Here is a 14,612-nt window from a genome sequence, read left to right as displayed (position 1 = left end):
ATACCTCGCCTAAAAGTCTCTTCCTAAAATCCCTTTACCATTACAGTAAACATTACTGGTTGCCTTGGCAGAGTCCTCCCCACTTTCTCCTAATAGATCCTCAATTGTGATTATTTATCCGTTCATCCCCCAAATAGTTCATTTGACCAAGGAGAAGTTGGCTGGTCTGATTGGTCTAATGGTAACACCACACACTTGCCATTCAATATTGGTGAAGGAATGTGTCTGTGACCCAATTTTAACGCATGAAGAGGGCAGGCCAGTTTGCAACAGACTTCAGGAAGGTTCTCCTCTTATAAAAGAGAATTATGGAAATCCACTAATGTCTCATTTTTAAACAATTAAGCATGCAACCCCTAATGCTACTGGGAATAATCTTTCCACCTTGAAGAGATCAACCTTGTAAAGAAGCCAGCGTTGTACAAAGTGAAGAGCGGAGATGGAAAACCTGAGGCCTTGGTGAATATCATTGAATTGATCTACCTACACAAATGCCTACCTTATCTCACCTCTTGGAATATGAACCAATAAAATCTGTTTAGAGTCACTTTAAATTGGGTTTTCTTTACAGTCAAAAGCTTTCTGTCTGAGCTAGGCTTTTTTCACTTTCCTATTAAAAATGCTAAAATGATTAAGAATTAACTAAATGTCTTAGCATAGCATTTGAGGACTTTCTCCTGCCCTTTGTGTCTGTACCTTGGTCTCCCATTACATTCTGCTGTGCATGGTACATTCTGGCCATGCTGGGCCACTTGCTCAAACATGTCATTTGCTACCCCACAACCCAGCTTGCCTTTGTCCTGCATTTTCTCCTACCAAAATCCAACTATCGCTTCAAGGTCCAAGTTAAAAAATACTTCCTCTGACATAGTTTCCAGAATTAATATTTCCACCTTCTATGTTTTCATACATGTTGCTTGTACATCTGTGTGTAAATCTGGGTCCTCCAAGAAGCAGAGCCAAAATGGGATTAAATGTGCAAAAACTCTATTAGAGAAAATATCTGTGGAAAAAATGAGGAGGGAGCTGGAGGAGACTGGGGGAGCCATCAGACTGTGACCACATCAGACCCTGAGTGAAGGAGAAGGAAAGAAAGAAGCTGGATGCAGTGCAGTTTCTAAGGAAAGTTCAGCTAGGCCACTGCTGAATCCTCAAGCCCAAGTCTTCCATCAGAGGAGCCTGGCTTCTCCCAGAAGTAGGCTGCTTTAGTATCCATGACACTCTCAGTAGTTGGCTGGGAGCAGCCTGTGAAAGTGTGCCTTTAGCGTAAAAGCTGCCATGACTGTCAGACCCCAGCAGCCAGGGCCTTGGTCAGCTACACTGCCTGCAGATGGTGCACTGGGAGGTGCTTTCTCATGGCCGCCGTGCTCCTCATTTACCGCTCATTTGGTCTTGTCCTAAATTCTATTTGTCGTATACATGAATCGCTTCCTTACTGGATTATAAACTCCCTAAGGGTGGGACCTGCGGTCGTCTTTGTGTCCTACTGTATGTTTCACAGAGTAGGATCCAAGCACAGCGTTGCTGTGTTACTGAGCTGAATTCTGGAATATGTGGCCTCAAACTTCTGTATTAATAACTCCTTGTAAAAGTAATAGGGCTAATGCCCCCTCAAGTCCATGAGAACTTGCTTCCCGGAGATGTAAAATACTATTTTTTTAAAAGTTAATTCAGTCTCTTTCACCTGGCTGTTAAACTCCTGCAGGCCTATTTATCTCCACAGAGAAGTTCAATTCTGAAACTTCACTGTCCGTGAGGCGGTAAAGCTGAGCATTGGCTCATTAATTCCCCATTTTTCACAAACTTAATTCCCAAGGCCAGGGGATTATCAAACTTTTGGGTTAAATTTATAATGCACTTCAGTTCTTGGCTGGGAAAATAATTTTCTGTGGCATGATACACTCTGTACTGTTTCCTCGGCATTCATTTTTTGGTGATAAGAAAATGGATCTTTCAGGTACATTTTTCAGATAAAAAGGACATTAATAATGATTCCCTAAGGGAGAAAAAGAGATTAGAAAAATCTGTGATTATTTAAGGTGTAATATACATTATTAAGCAAAGAGGAAAAATATGTAAATATAGGTATTTTGGCATATCATTATACTCTATATAAATAGTGTTCTCTGTATCATTGTTAATTTAGGGTCAATCGATTTATTTATGGTTAAGATATAATAATAGTGCTTATAAGTCAGGGTCCAGTAAGGAGATAGAAACTCCACAGTAATATGAAAAGAGAGGGCTTCATGTAAATAATTGTTAAGTATTTTCAGAGAAAACTACTAAAAGGGAATAAAGAGAGCTCTAAAGAATACCCCAAGGCTGAAGGGGTACCCACAGCAGGAGGCCCTCCGCAAGGCTGGAACTCAGCCCTCTTAGGGGTGGTTGCTGCTCACTGGGTGGTGGAGAAGTTTGCCCTGGCCAGAGCTGGTCCAGCACCAGGAAGCTGAGGCTAGTGGACGTGAACTGTGGGTCTGGCACTTGAAAGCTGGGAACCTCCTGCAGCGGTGCCGGCGGGCTGAGGCTAGGAGGCAAGAGACTGCCCGCTGGGGTGCTGATGAGATTTGCTGGGGGGCTGCCTGCAGGGACTGTGTTCACCTGGCTGGGAAGCTGGCTGGATACTGACTGGACTTGCCAGAACACCACCAGGAAGTCACCTACAAGAGGTATTGTTGAACTCTCTGGGCACCCACAGGACCCATCTGAATCCACCCATGAGGGTGTCCCACTGAACTTACTGATGTCATGCTAGCTGGAGTGACTGCAGAACCCATCCAGAAGCTGCTGCCTGGAAGTGAGGAGATGTCAATGAACTTCCCCCCTAGGGAGCCAGCTACGATGACCGCAGAACTCACCTGCAAACTTGCCTTGGGAGATATTGCTGCACTTACCGCTGGACAGCCTAGTCTGGCACTTTGGGAACTCACTGCAAAGACGTCTCCAGGGATGCTGCTGAAACTCACTGGAGGGGGGGGTCCACTGGATGCCTGCACTCCAGCCCAGCACTGCAAGAGCAAGAATGCTGGAAAGCACCGGAACCAGGAAGAGATGTCCCTACTTCCTGCAGTGTCCCTCCCACGCCCTCTACTGACAAAGCTTAACATCATGCCAACCGGCAAGAGACAAATGTTTCAGTATTTATCAGCAAGCAGTGAAGGACGGATTTGGAGCTGAGAGGCAATAAATCAATAAATATCTGGCACAGTGCTTTTGTCAAAATCACTATATTGAAATTATCTCTTTACTCATTTGTCTCTTCCACTAGAAGATGATATGTAAGTGTTTCAAAAGTAAGGATAATCTTTATATTTTATGTGTAGCTTGGTGGCTGGCTCATATTATGTGTTTAACAAACATTTGTCAAAATGTGGTACAGCACATATAAATATTGCATCCTGTGGTAAAAGACTCGCTTGGTTTGACAAGCGCTAAGTGTGCCCAAATTTCATTGGCATGAAGGGAGGCTGCTATTTTCATTGTTTTCACAAAGAAAGAAGTTGCAATAGTGGCAATTGACATATTTCACATCTGCACAGTCGCTATTCTCTAAAAATGGGATTTTTGTAGTCCCTTAGAATTTTGGTTGGGGTTGACTGACTGGAAATCCTCCATAAATCACTAGGGAAAAAAATCGCCCCCTTCTTTTGAGAGGCAGATTATTCTACTGGGAAAATGGAAAAAGCAATTATACTTGTAAGATGAATGATGGCCATTTCACATAGGCTTTAGTAAAATGGAAAAACAAAATAAAAACTACTCAAATATACGGCAAAAGTTCATTGTATTTAAGCATGCATCAATAAGATCCATTTCTGTAACATTTTGATTTAAGGACTGAATTTCATCTTGTGTTGAACGTATTATCTGCACTGAATGAGTTTGGGAGTTGAGTAGAGACATGAATTTATTTAGTAAATATCAAGTATGCAATCAATGGCTCATGTAGAATAGGAACCAAAGTAAGTTAAGGTATAGGCTTAGCTACTACAACAACGAGACCCCAAAATACAGTGGCTCAAAAAAGATATTAATCAATTTCTTTCTCATGTTACAGATGTGAGGTAGACTCTGCTCCATAAAGTCTTGCAGGGACTCAGGTTCCTTCTTTCTTGTCACTTTACCATTCCTTAGGCTCACTGGCAAAATTCGGCCTGTGCTCTGCTGTAGCACTGGCTTAGGGATAAGAGACAGAAACAGCAGCTTTGTTCATTAGTCCCTCCAAAGAGCCACCGTTTTGTAAATTATCTGTCTAAAGTAAGTGTCTTTATCCAGTTCAGTGGTAAAGCAACGACATCTTAATTTTCCTGGAGTAGTCAACTTTTAAAATTTGAAGAGAGATACTCCGTGCTACTGTTGCCTTGAGCAGCCCCTCTTGGTTCCACATAAAAGGGGAAAGAGAAAGTAGAGGATAAGTAATTCCCTTTGAAGGAAATGATGTTGAGGTTGAACTTCCACTCAATTCCATTGGCTAGAACATGGTCACATGGTCACAACTTTCTGCAAGATAGGATGGGAAATATAGCCTCTAACTGGATGGGTTTTTTTTGTTAAACAGGAAGGAAGAAGAGATACTGAAAAAAAAGTTAGCAGTCTCTACTACACAAAGATACTTGATTCTGAGATCATTAAAATTTTTGCTTAGTTTTTAAAACTGTTTATTTTAGAAACATGTTGACTATATAAATTCTATAATATTAGCTGATTAACATTAACTATAAAATAGTGTTAACTGTTCTGAATATGTTAAGTGGATAGAGAATTGAGTTCAGCTTCAGTTTATATTATTCATATTTCATTAAATTAATATATAAGCTGCTAAAAAAATGTAAATCATTCACCCTTAAAAAATAAGTCGGGGGCCCAGCCCGGTGGTGTAGTGGTTAAGTTCACGCGCTGTACTTAGGTGGCCCAGAGTTTGCAGGTTCGGATCCCAGGCGCGGACTGACACACCACTCATCAAGCCCTGCTGTGGCGGCATCCCATGTACAAAATAGAGGAAGATGGGCACAGATGTTAGCCCACAGCTAGTCTTCCTCAGCAAGAAGAGGAAGATTGACAGAGGTTAGCTCAGGGCCAATCTTCCTCACACACATACACAAAATAATAAATAGATAAATAGGTAACTAAGGCGCCAAGAAAAAAAAACCGCATTAAAAAAAATAAAGAAATAACAGAAATTTATGGAGAAATATAGCAGAGTAGGAACAGAGTAAAAAATTTAATTTGAAAGACAAAAATTATTTAGCAACAGCAAAAAGTACACCAGTAACCTTAGGGGGGCTGTAACATCATTCACTGATGTTTGAAAAATATCATCTAGAGTTAAAACAAAGATGTTAAGAACTAACGGGAACAGAGACGCAATTTGAAATTATTTTGAAATCTCACTCTGATACCCCCAATTTGAAGGATAAAGTAATGATAGGAATAACCATAATTGAAAAGAAAGCAGATTATGTGACAATATTTTACATAACTATGCAAACAAATGTGAAAACCTGAGTGAAATAGATGATTTTCTAGAAAATTTGTTAAAAATAATTGACCCCAGAAGAGATAGAAAACCTAAACAGATGAACAACCACATAAGAAACCCAGAACATAATCAGATAAACCCAAAACAAAACAAAACAAAAAATGGTTTTATGGATAATATCTTTCAAACTTTCAGAGTACAGAGAATTTCAATGTTATTTAAATTGTCTCAGAGCATAGAGAAAGAAGGAAGTCAACTGTACTAGTTAGGATTCTCCAGAGAAACAGAGCCAATGGGATGTGTGTATTAGTCAGCTCAGGCTGTCGTAACAAAACACCACAGTCTGGATAGCTTAACCAACTGGAGGCCAGAAGTCAGAGACCAGGGTGCCAGCATGGTAAGGTTCTGGTGAGAGCTCTCTTCCTGGCTTGCATAAGGCCACCTTCTTGCTATGTTCTCATATGATGGAGAGAGAGAGTAAGTTCTCTGGTGTCTCTTCCTATAAGGCCACTAATCTCATCATGAGTGCCCCACCCACACGACCTCGTCTAACCTAATTACCTTCCAAAGGCGCCATCTCCCAATACCATAATATTGCAGGTTAGGACTTCAACATGTGAATTTTGAGGGCACAAAATTCAGTCCATAGCAATGTGCGTGTGTGTGTGGAGAGAGAGAAAGAGAAAGAAAGAAAATATTAATGCAAAATCCTAAAGAAAATATGAACATATAAAATTAACAGAGCATTAATGGTATAAAATATTATGACCAAGTGGAGTTCATTGGATTAATGAAAAAAAAAGGTCAGTAATAGGAAGTATGTTTAAGCCCGTTAGTAGGGCAAGGGATAAAAAGAAAAGCAAACATGTGATTATCTTAGTAAAAGCTTAGGAGAACCATTTTTCTGGCCGGGAGAACCGAGACAAGAGGGCCTTAGGAGCCTGAGAATGTAGGGGAATCCCTGAAATGAGAGAGCTGGAACAGGAGACTCCCTGATTATATGTCTGATCTGACACAAGCCAAGCTTACACCTCATCTGTCCATGTATAGAAAAGATAAAAACAAGCACAACAAAGACTTTGAGAACTGATCTATAGTATAAAACAGTGCCTAGCTCTCAGACTGGCCCCTGAGTGGTGCATGCACAGGGCAGACACGTAGCATAGCTTTGAAAACTGAACTGACAGTGGAAGCACAGCCCACAGATTGCCACAGAGCTTTCGATCTGAATGTTGACTGAGTGCAGTCCACATTGTCCACAGGATTTTAGCAGGACCCAGAGTCTCACAACATAATATTCAAAATGCCCATGATACAATACAAATTTTTAAAAAGTACAAGAAAAATCTGACCAATACATAAGGGAAAGATAATCATCAGATGCCAACCCTGAGATGACCAGATGTTAGAATTATCGGACAAAGACCACTACTCAGGAATAAAAAAAATGGAATAGTGATGCATACAGCAATGTGGATGAATCTCAATTGCATATGTTAAGTGAAATAAGCCAAACTCAACAGGGTACTTTCGGGGTGTGATCCCATTTATATGGCAGTCTGGAAAAGGCAAAGCTACAGGGATGGTGAATGTCTGCAAAGGAGGGGCACCATGGAGTTTTTTGAGAAATGGAACTGTTCTGTATCCTGATGTGACTACATGACTCCGTGCTTTCATTTGTCAAAACTCAGAACTGGACAGAAAATAGACTGAATTTACATTTTGTAAGTTAAAAAATAAATATTAAAAATATTTTTAAAAATTATTCTCTGTTTTCTATTCTCGAGGAGTGATTTAACTCTACTGATCCACCTTCTATCTTGCGTGCTAATATTGTCCAGTATTTCATATCACTTTGTTTTTCTAGCTACAAATCGGTCATCATGTTTATGATTGTTTTACATATTAATTATCTCTTTTAAAGATTTACCAATATGTAAAAAAGTTGATTTTTCCTTCTTGCATCTCATTTCTTTCTGCAATTACTCTTCTCCTTCCTGAGGTATTTCCCTTAATAATTCATTCAGCAACATTTCTTAACAGTAAGATCCTCAGGTTTCGTTTAGTGTAATAGCCCTTCATTTTGACCTCACATTTGAATAATAGTCTGTCTGAGCATAAAAATCTAGCTTTTCAGTTATTTTTTCTGAACATTTTGAATATATTATTCCGCTGTCTTCTTGCTGCTGTTTATGAGTCTGGTTTTTATGCCTCATTGCTTAATATGTTCTTTTTGTATCCAATATTCAGTAGTTTATTTGAATGTAGTGGTGTTATCCTGCTGATAACTTGTTTTGACTTATGAACCATGAATTCCTATCCACATTAAATTTGGAAGACTTCTACACATATATCATTTAAAAATTTGCTTCTCTTTTATTCTCTCTCACGTCTTCTTACCAGTTGCACACACATTGAACTTTCTCGTTCCATCCTCCATGTCTGTTCATTTCTCTTCCACATTATCTAGTTTTCACTTGGTTTCCTTCAGGATAGTTTCCTCAGTTCAATTCACTAATGTACCAATTCACTAATTCTCTCTCTATATTCTTATAGTCTTATGTTTAATCCATTCAATAATTATTAAGTTCTAGTGACTCTCTATTTCTTTTCTACAAACTCATTTTTTCTTTTTTAAATTTGCTTGGCAATTTTTATAATCACTTATACCTGTCTCATGTTCTCGTTTGTTTAGTTTATTCTACCTTAATCATTTAAACATCCTTATTTTATAGTTTGTGCTCCTATTCTTGGAGGTGGGGTCCAATTATATCTTTTTTCTCTGCTGATCTTTTTCACAGTGGATTGTTTCCATGTGTGTTTTATAATTTTAGATTGTGAACTTATCTTCTCAGGACTTTATGTATAGTAATCCTATGTGATCTGATAGAGGTATCCCAGAATTTTAACTAGTCTAGCACCAAAATTTATTGGTTAATTTATTGGCATGTAGTTACTAGACTACAGAGATGATGACAATTCAAACGTCAAACTTCTGTGATCAGGTTCCTGATTATAAATTTACAAGGGACTGTCAATATTTTTTCAATTAGAACCTTGGCTGAATTTTCGTTGTCACCTACCTGTGTTGCGTCTGCCCTTCCCCATATGTGTAGGTGAGTTCTAACTCCTTATCTTTCAGTAGGCCCAATTCCCTACATCCTATTTCAGCATGAATTTATGCTCAGTTAATTTCCAAGCCTCTAGTTTATCAAGACTCACATACCCCTCTAAGAAGGCTGAAGTACTGACTCACATTTACACTTTTTATGTTCAATTTCCTTCTTGTTTTTGTCCTCTGGAGATTTCCTTGCTTTCTTGTGCTTATAGCTGTCTATGTTAAAATGATGTTTGCTATCTTTTATTTAACATTGCTATTATTTTGTATATGAAAGATTTTCAATTTATCTTTACTACCCTATTTTCAGGAAACTTGTTTTTTTTACGTGATATTAAAACACATTAATTTGCTCATGTCTTTACAAACTCTTCAAAATATTTTGATATTAATTTTGAGGGTATTTGTGTGTGTGTGTGTGTGTGTGTGTGAGGAAGATTAATCCTGAGCTAACATCTGTTGCCAATCCTCCTCTTTTTGCTGAGGAAGTTTGGCCCTGCACTAACATCCGTGCCCATCTTCCTCACTTTATGTGAGACACTGCCACAGCATGTCTTGATAAGCAGTGTGTAGGTCTGTGCCAGGGATCCAAACCTGCCAACCCCGGGCCACCAAAGTGGAGCATGGAAACTTAACCATTACACCACTAAGCCGGCCCAATTTTGAAGGTATTTTAATAGCTCCATATCAGGACAAAATTATACAACATGGCCAATAAGTAGTTCACATTAAAAGACTAAAAGGCTAATATTAGGTTAATAAACAATGCAGTAATCAAGAATTTTTGCAACTGATTTCTTTTAAACAAAATAGTGAATACAGAAATGGTTAGGATGGGATAATTATGTAAATAACTTGAATTCTTCTCAAGCAAAATCTTTTATTAAGAGATATTAATTCTAGCAGGAAAGTTGGCAAAGAAGTTTGAAGGTCTAGTGTGCAAATGAATGGTTCTGGATGTTTGCTGTTCATCATTTCTTAGACATAAAAATGATTTAGCTCAGTGTTGGCAGGGCTGCAAGAAAATGAGTAAATGCTTTTATGGCTGATGGTAATATAAATGGGTGCCATTTTTCTAAAGAGCAAAAGGGCAATATGTAACAAGATCTTAAAAATATATTTATATCGTTTGACAAAAGAATGCTACTTCTGGTTATATAGCATTCTTCTACATTCATCCATTCCTTTCTTCTTTTGTTCATTGGCTAACAGTGTTTGGGGAGCCAATTACGTGTGAAGCATTATGATTATTCTGTGAGTAAAAGGATAATCTAGACATGATTCTTTCCCTTGAGAAACTACAGGCCTAATTATCTGACAGACTTTCTCTCCTACCTTCACACTCCAATCCTGTCCCTAAGGAGATGTATTATATACAAAGATATTAGAAAGTTGATAATTTATAACAGCAAAATTTTTTTCTCACATACACTCCTCCAATATCAATACAAAGGAATATAATAATAGCATGAATAATGAATATGTGGAATTCTATTTCTGCCATGAGAGAGTAATGCAGTCAAAATTAACTTCCAGACACACACATCTAAATAGTTGAAAACTATAGAGGAAAAATATTTTTAAACATTGGAGAAGTGCCAGCAAAAGACTGTGAATTCTGAAGAGAAAAAATTGATGGTGAACCTTCCATCACCTGTACTTGCTGCCCAGAGGTCATTCCCTGTGGCACAGGTAAGGAAGCTCAAGTCTGGCAATCATTCTGAGTTGAGCACACCAAAGTTGAAGGTCTAAGGGGATGAATCAAATATAATTCATGGGACAGATTATCCAAAAGAAGGGAGGTACACAGAGAAAATCTCCAGAAATCTACAGTAGGGAACCGTTGAGCCTTTACCTGAAGAGCAAAGTGTTCGTATCTAGGGTGAATGCCCCATGAGGCCAGACAAAAGTAGCTTTCAAAGAAAGAACAATTATTAAGTACTTGTAAGATAAACAAGCCCCAGAACTCACATAGAGCCAGAAATTGTTCAAGTATCCTTAATCAGAGTGGAGAGCTCTCACTGAAGACATGAGATTAGAAGGGCCACACCTTGGAAGTGGAGCAAAATTGGTCCCAGAATAAATGCTACTCTAGACCCAATTTAAAAGAGCTTAAAAACAAATCTCACAAAGAATAAACTAGCCCAAAGGAAACTTGACTGCTTTCCAGAAAATAATCAAACAGTATGTTAAAAATACAACAAAATCTAGTAGTCAACAATATAAAATTCACAAAATTCAGCATTCCCTCAAAACTAACCAGATATGAAGAAAAAGGAAAATGTAACTTACAACCATGAGAAAAATCAGTCACTAGAAACAGACAAGAAATGAAAGAGATGATGGAATTTGCAGAAAGTGATATTAAAATGTCTATTATAAATATGATACAAATGTCCAAATATGTAAATGAAAGTAAGATCATGATAAGGAGAGAAATTGAATATGTAAAAAAACTGAATGTAATTCCTAGAGATGAAACCCACAATATCTGAATTGAAAAAATACACTGAAGGGAATAAACAGTATATTAAACACTGAAGGGGCCAGCCTCGTGGCTTAGTGGTTAAGTGCGCACGCTCTGCTACTGGCGGCCCAGGTTCGGGTCCCGGGTGCGCACCGATGCACCGCTTGTCCAGCCATGCTGAGGCCATGTCCCATGTATAGCAACTAGAAGGATGTGCAACTATGACATACAACTATCTACTGGGGCTTTGGGGAGAAAAAAAAAGGAGGAAGATTGGCAATAGATATTATCTCAGAGCCGGTCTTCCTCAGCAAAAAGAGGAGGATTAGCATGGATGTTAGCTCAGGGCTGATCTTCCTCACAAAAAAAAAAATAAAATAAAATAAACACTGAAAAAATAAAAGACTAGTGCACTGGAAGACCTAGCAACAGAATCTATCCAAAAGGAAGTACAGAGAGGTAAAAGATAGAAAATAATAAACAGTGCACAATAACATGAGGAAAAATATGGTCTAACATATATGTAATTGGAGTCCCAGAAACGGGGGGGAAGAGAGAAAAAAAGCAAAAATTTCCAAATTTGATGAAAACTATAAATCCACAAATCCAAGAAGTTTAACAAACTTCAAGTAGAAAAAATGAAATTACACCATGTCATATTATAATCAAATTGCTGAGAACCAGTGGTAATGAGAAAATCTTAAAAGCAACCAGGGGAAAAAAAGGCATATTACATACAAAGGAATGATGATTAGAATTTTTGTAGACATCTTGTCCAAAACAATAAAAACCAGAAGACAATGGAGGGACATCCTTAAAGTGCAGGGGGCAAAAAATGATACTGTCACCCTAGAATTCTTTACTCAGCAAAAATAGCTTTCAAATATAAAGGCAAGGTAAAGTCTTTTTTAGACAAACAAAAGCTGAGAGTATTTATTGCTTGCAGACCTGCATTACAAAAAATGTTAGAGGAAATTCTTCAGGTAGAAGGGAAATGATACCAGATGAAATTTGGATCTATACAAAGGAATAAAAAGAACCAGAAATTGTAAAAGTATGGGTAAATATAAATACATTTTCCTATTTTAAAAAATCTATTTAATATATAATTGATGGTCTAAAGCAAAAATACCATATCGTAGGATTAATAATATATGTAGAAGTAATATGTAGGACAACAATCATTTCTAACAAATGCTGGAAAGGGAAAATAGAAGTATACTACAGTAAGACGTTTGATGATAGACTGGGACAAATTAAATACTTATGTTGTAAACTCTAGAACAAATACTTTAAAATATTTTAGTGCTAATAAAGCAATAGAAGAGGTAAAATGGAATCTTGAAAACTATTAAATTAATCCAATAAGACAGGAAAAGAGGTAAAAAGGAACAAAGATCAGATAAGACAAAGGGAAAACAAATGGCAAGATGGTAGATTTAAACCAATGTATTGATAATTTCATTAAATGTAAATGGCCTAACCCTCCTTTAAAAAGCAGAGATTATTTGATTGAATAAAAAACAAGGGACAATTATGTGCTGTCTACAAGAAAAACCTTTTTTAAATATAAAGACAAATGATGCTTTTAACAGATAGGTGAAAAATTAAATGAGGAAAAAAGATATATCATGCTAACATTATTCAAGAAAAAATTAGAATAGAATTTTTCTATTAGGTAGATTTCAGAGCATGAAATATTACTAAAGATGAAAGACATTTCTTAATGGTAAAGATAAACATTTATATGTTAATCAAAACATATGAAAAAACTTAAGATATATTCATCTAAACACAGAGCTTCAAAATACACAAAACAAATTGATAAAGCTCAAAGGAAAAATAGACAAAACCACAACTACATTCCTTTCTCAGTAATTAACAGAGCACATAGATAGACAATCATAAGGATGAAGAATACTTGAATGGTACTCTCAGCCAACCACACCTAATTGATGCTTATAGAGCCCTCCACCCAGCAAATAGAATACAGGGGTCCATGGGATAGTCACGAAAATAGACCACATTCTGGGCCATATAACAAGTTTCAATAAATTTAAAAAGACTGAAATTGCACAAAGTATGGTGTCTGAACTCAAAGGCATTAAACTGAAAATCAATAACTGAATAACACCAGTAAAATTTTAAAACACACTTCTAAAATTCTAATAATCCATGAAACAAAGAAGAAATCACAAGGAAAATTAGAAAACATTTTGAACAGAGTAAAAATTAAAATCAACATATCAAAATTTACAGAATACAGCAAAAGTAGTGCTTAGAGGAAAATTCATAACATTATGTTTATAGAAGAAGAAAGATCTCAAACCAATTATCTAAACTTCCACTTTAAGAAACTAGAAAGAGAAGAGCAAATTAAACCTAAAGAAAGAAGTAAAAAAAAGATGAAAGCAAAAATCAATAAAATTAAAATAAATACAATACAAAAAAATCAATGAAACCAAGGGTGATCATTTTTTTAAGTAATCAGTAAAATCAAATAAGCTTGTATATACATTGGTTAGGAAACTAAAGGAGATAAGACACAAATCACAATATTGGGAACGAGAGAGAAGACACCATTACATGTCCTACAGATATTAAAAAGACAGTAAGGAAATATTATGGCAACTACAATGGCAATAAATCTAATAACTAAGATAAAGTGAGTTTATTCCTTGAAAGACACAAGCTAACCAACGTTACTCAAGAAAATATAGATTACATGAAGAGGCTGTAGGTGTTGAAGAAATAAAAATCCATAGTTTAAAATGTCCCCACAAAGAAAACTCCAGGCTCAGAGGCTTCTGTGGTGAATCCTACCAGTCATTTAAGACATAAATAATCTCAATTATGCACAGACACTTCCAGAAATTAGAAGAGGAGGAAACACTTCCTAACTCATTTTATGATACCATCATTACCCTGATACCAAAATTAGACAAAGACATTACAAAAAGACTACATTGTAATATCCCTCATGAACATAGACTCAAAAACATTAACAGAATGTTTGCAAATAGAATCCAGCAATGTTTAAAAAGGCCATCATGACTCAAGCTGAGTTTATCCCTGAAATGCAGGGTTCATTTATCATTCAAAACTCAATCAGTGTCAATTGAATCCACGTTACCACGTTAACAAACTGAAACAAACCATCAAAACAGAACAAGAGTGCCAATTTCTTCTTCTGACATTTCTGGTATAAAAATTTTACTATCATTTACGTTATCACATTCTATAAGAACAAACCTCTGTCGTTTATGTACAGCAAGAAATTCTTTGTTTTAGCCCTCTGTTATTTATTTTTTTGATGAAATGGAATGTCTTAGGGAAAAACTGACAGACTTCAGTATGATATAATGTGTTCAGCAGTATCTGTGTGTACAAATCAGAAATGTATAATAAATACATTAAATATTCATAAAATTCAGTAAAACAATTATTTTTATTAATAAAGTTGATGTGATTTTTGAATTTGTAGAACTTAGATATAAATGACAACAATAGCAGCTAAAATCAAGAAATGATATACTGGCCCTCAACAT

Source organism: Diceros bicornis, chromosome 23 (assembly GCF_020826845.1).
Source record: "Diceros bicornis minor isolate mBicDic1 chromosome 23, mDicBic1.mat.cur, whole genome shotgun sequence".
Classification (NCBI taxonomy): Eukaryota; Metazoa; Chordata; class Mammalia; order Perissodactyla; family Rhinocerotidae; genus Diceros; species Diceros bicornis.
This window is presented reverse-complemented; position numbering follows the sequence as displayed.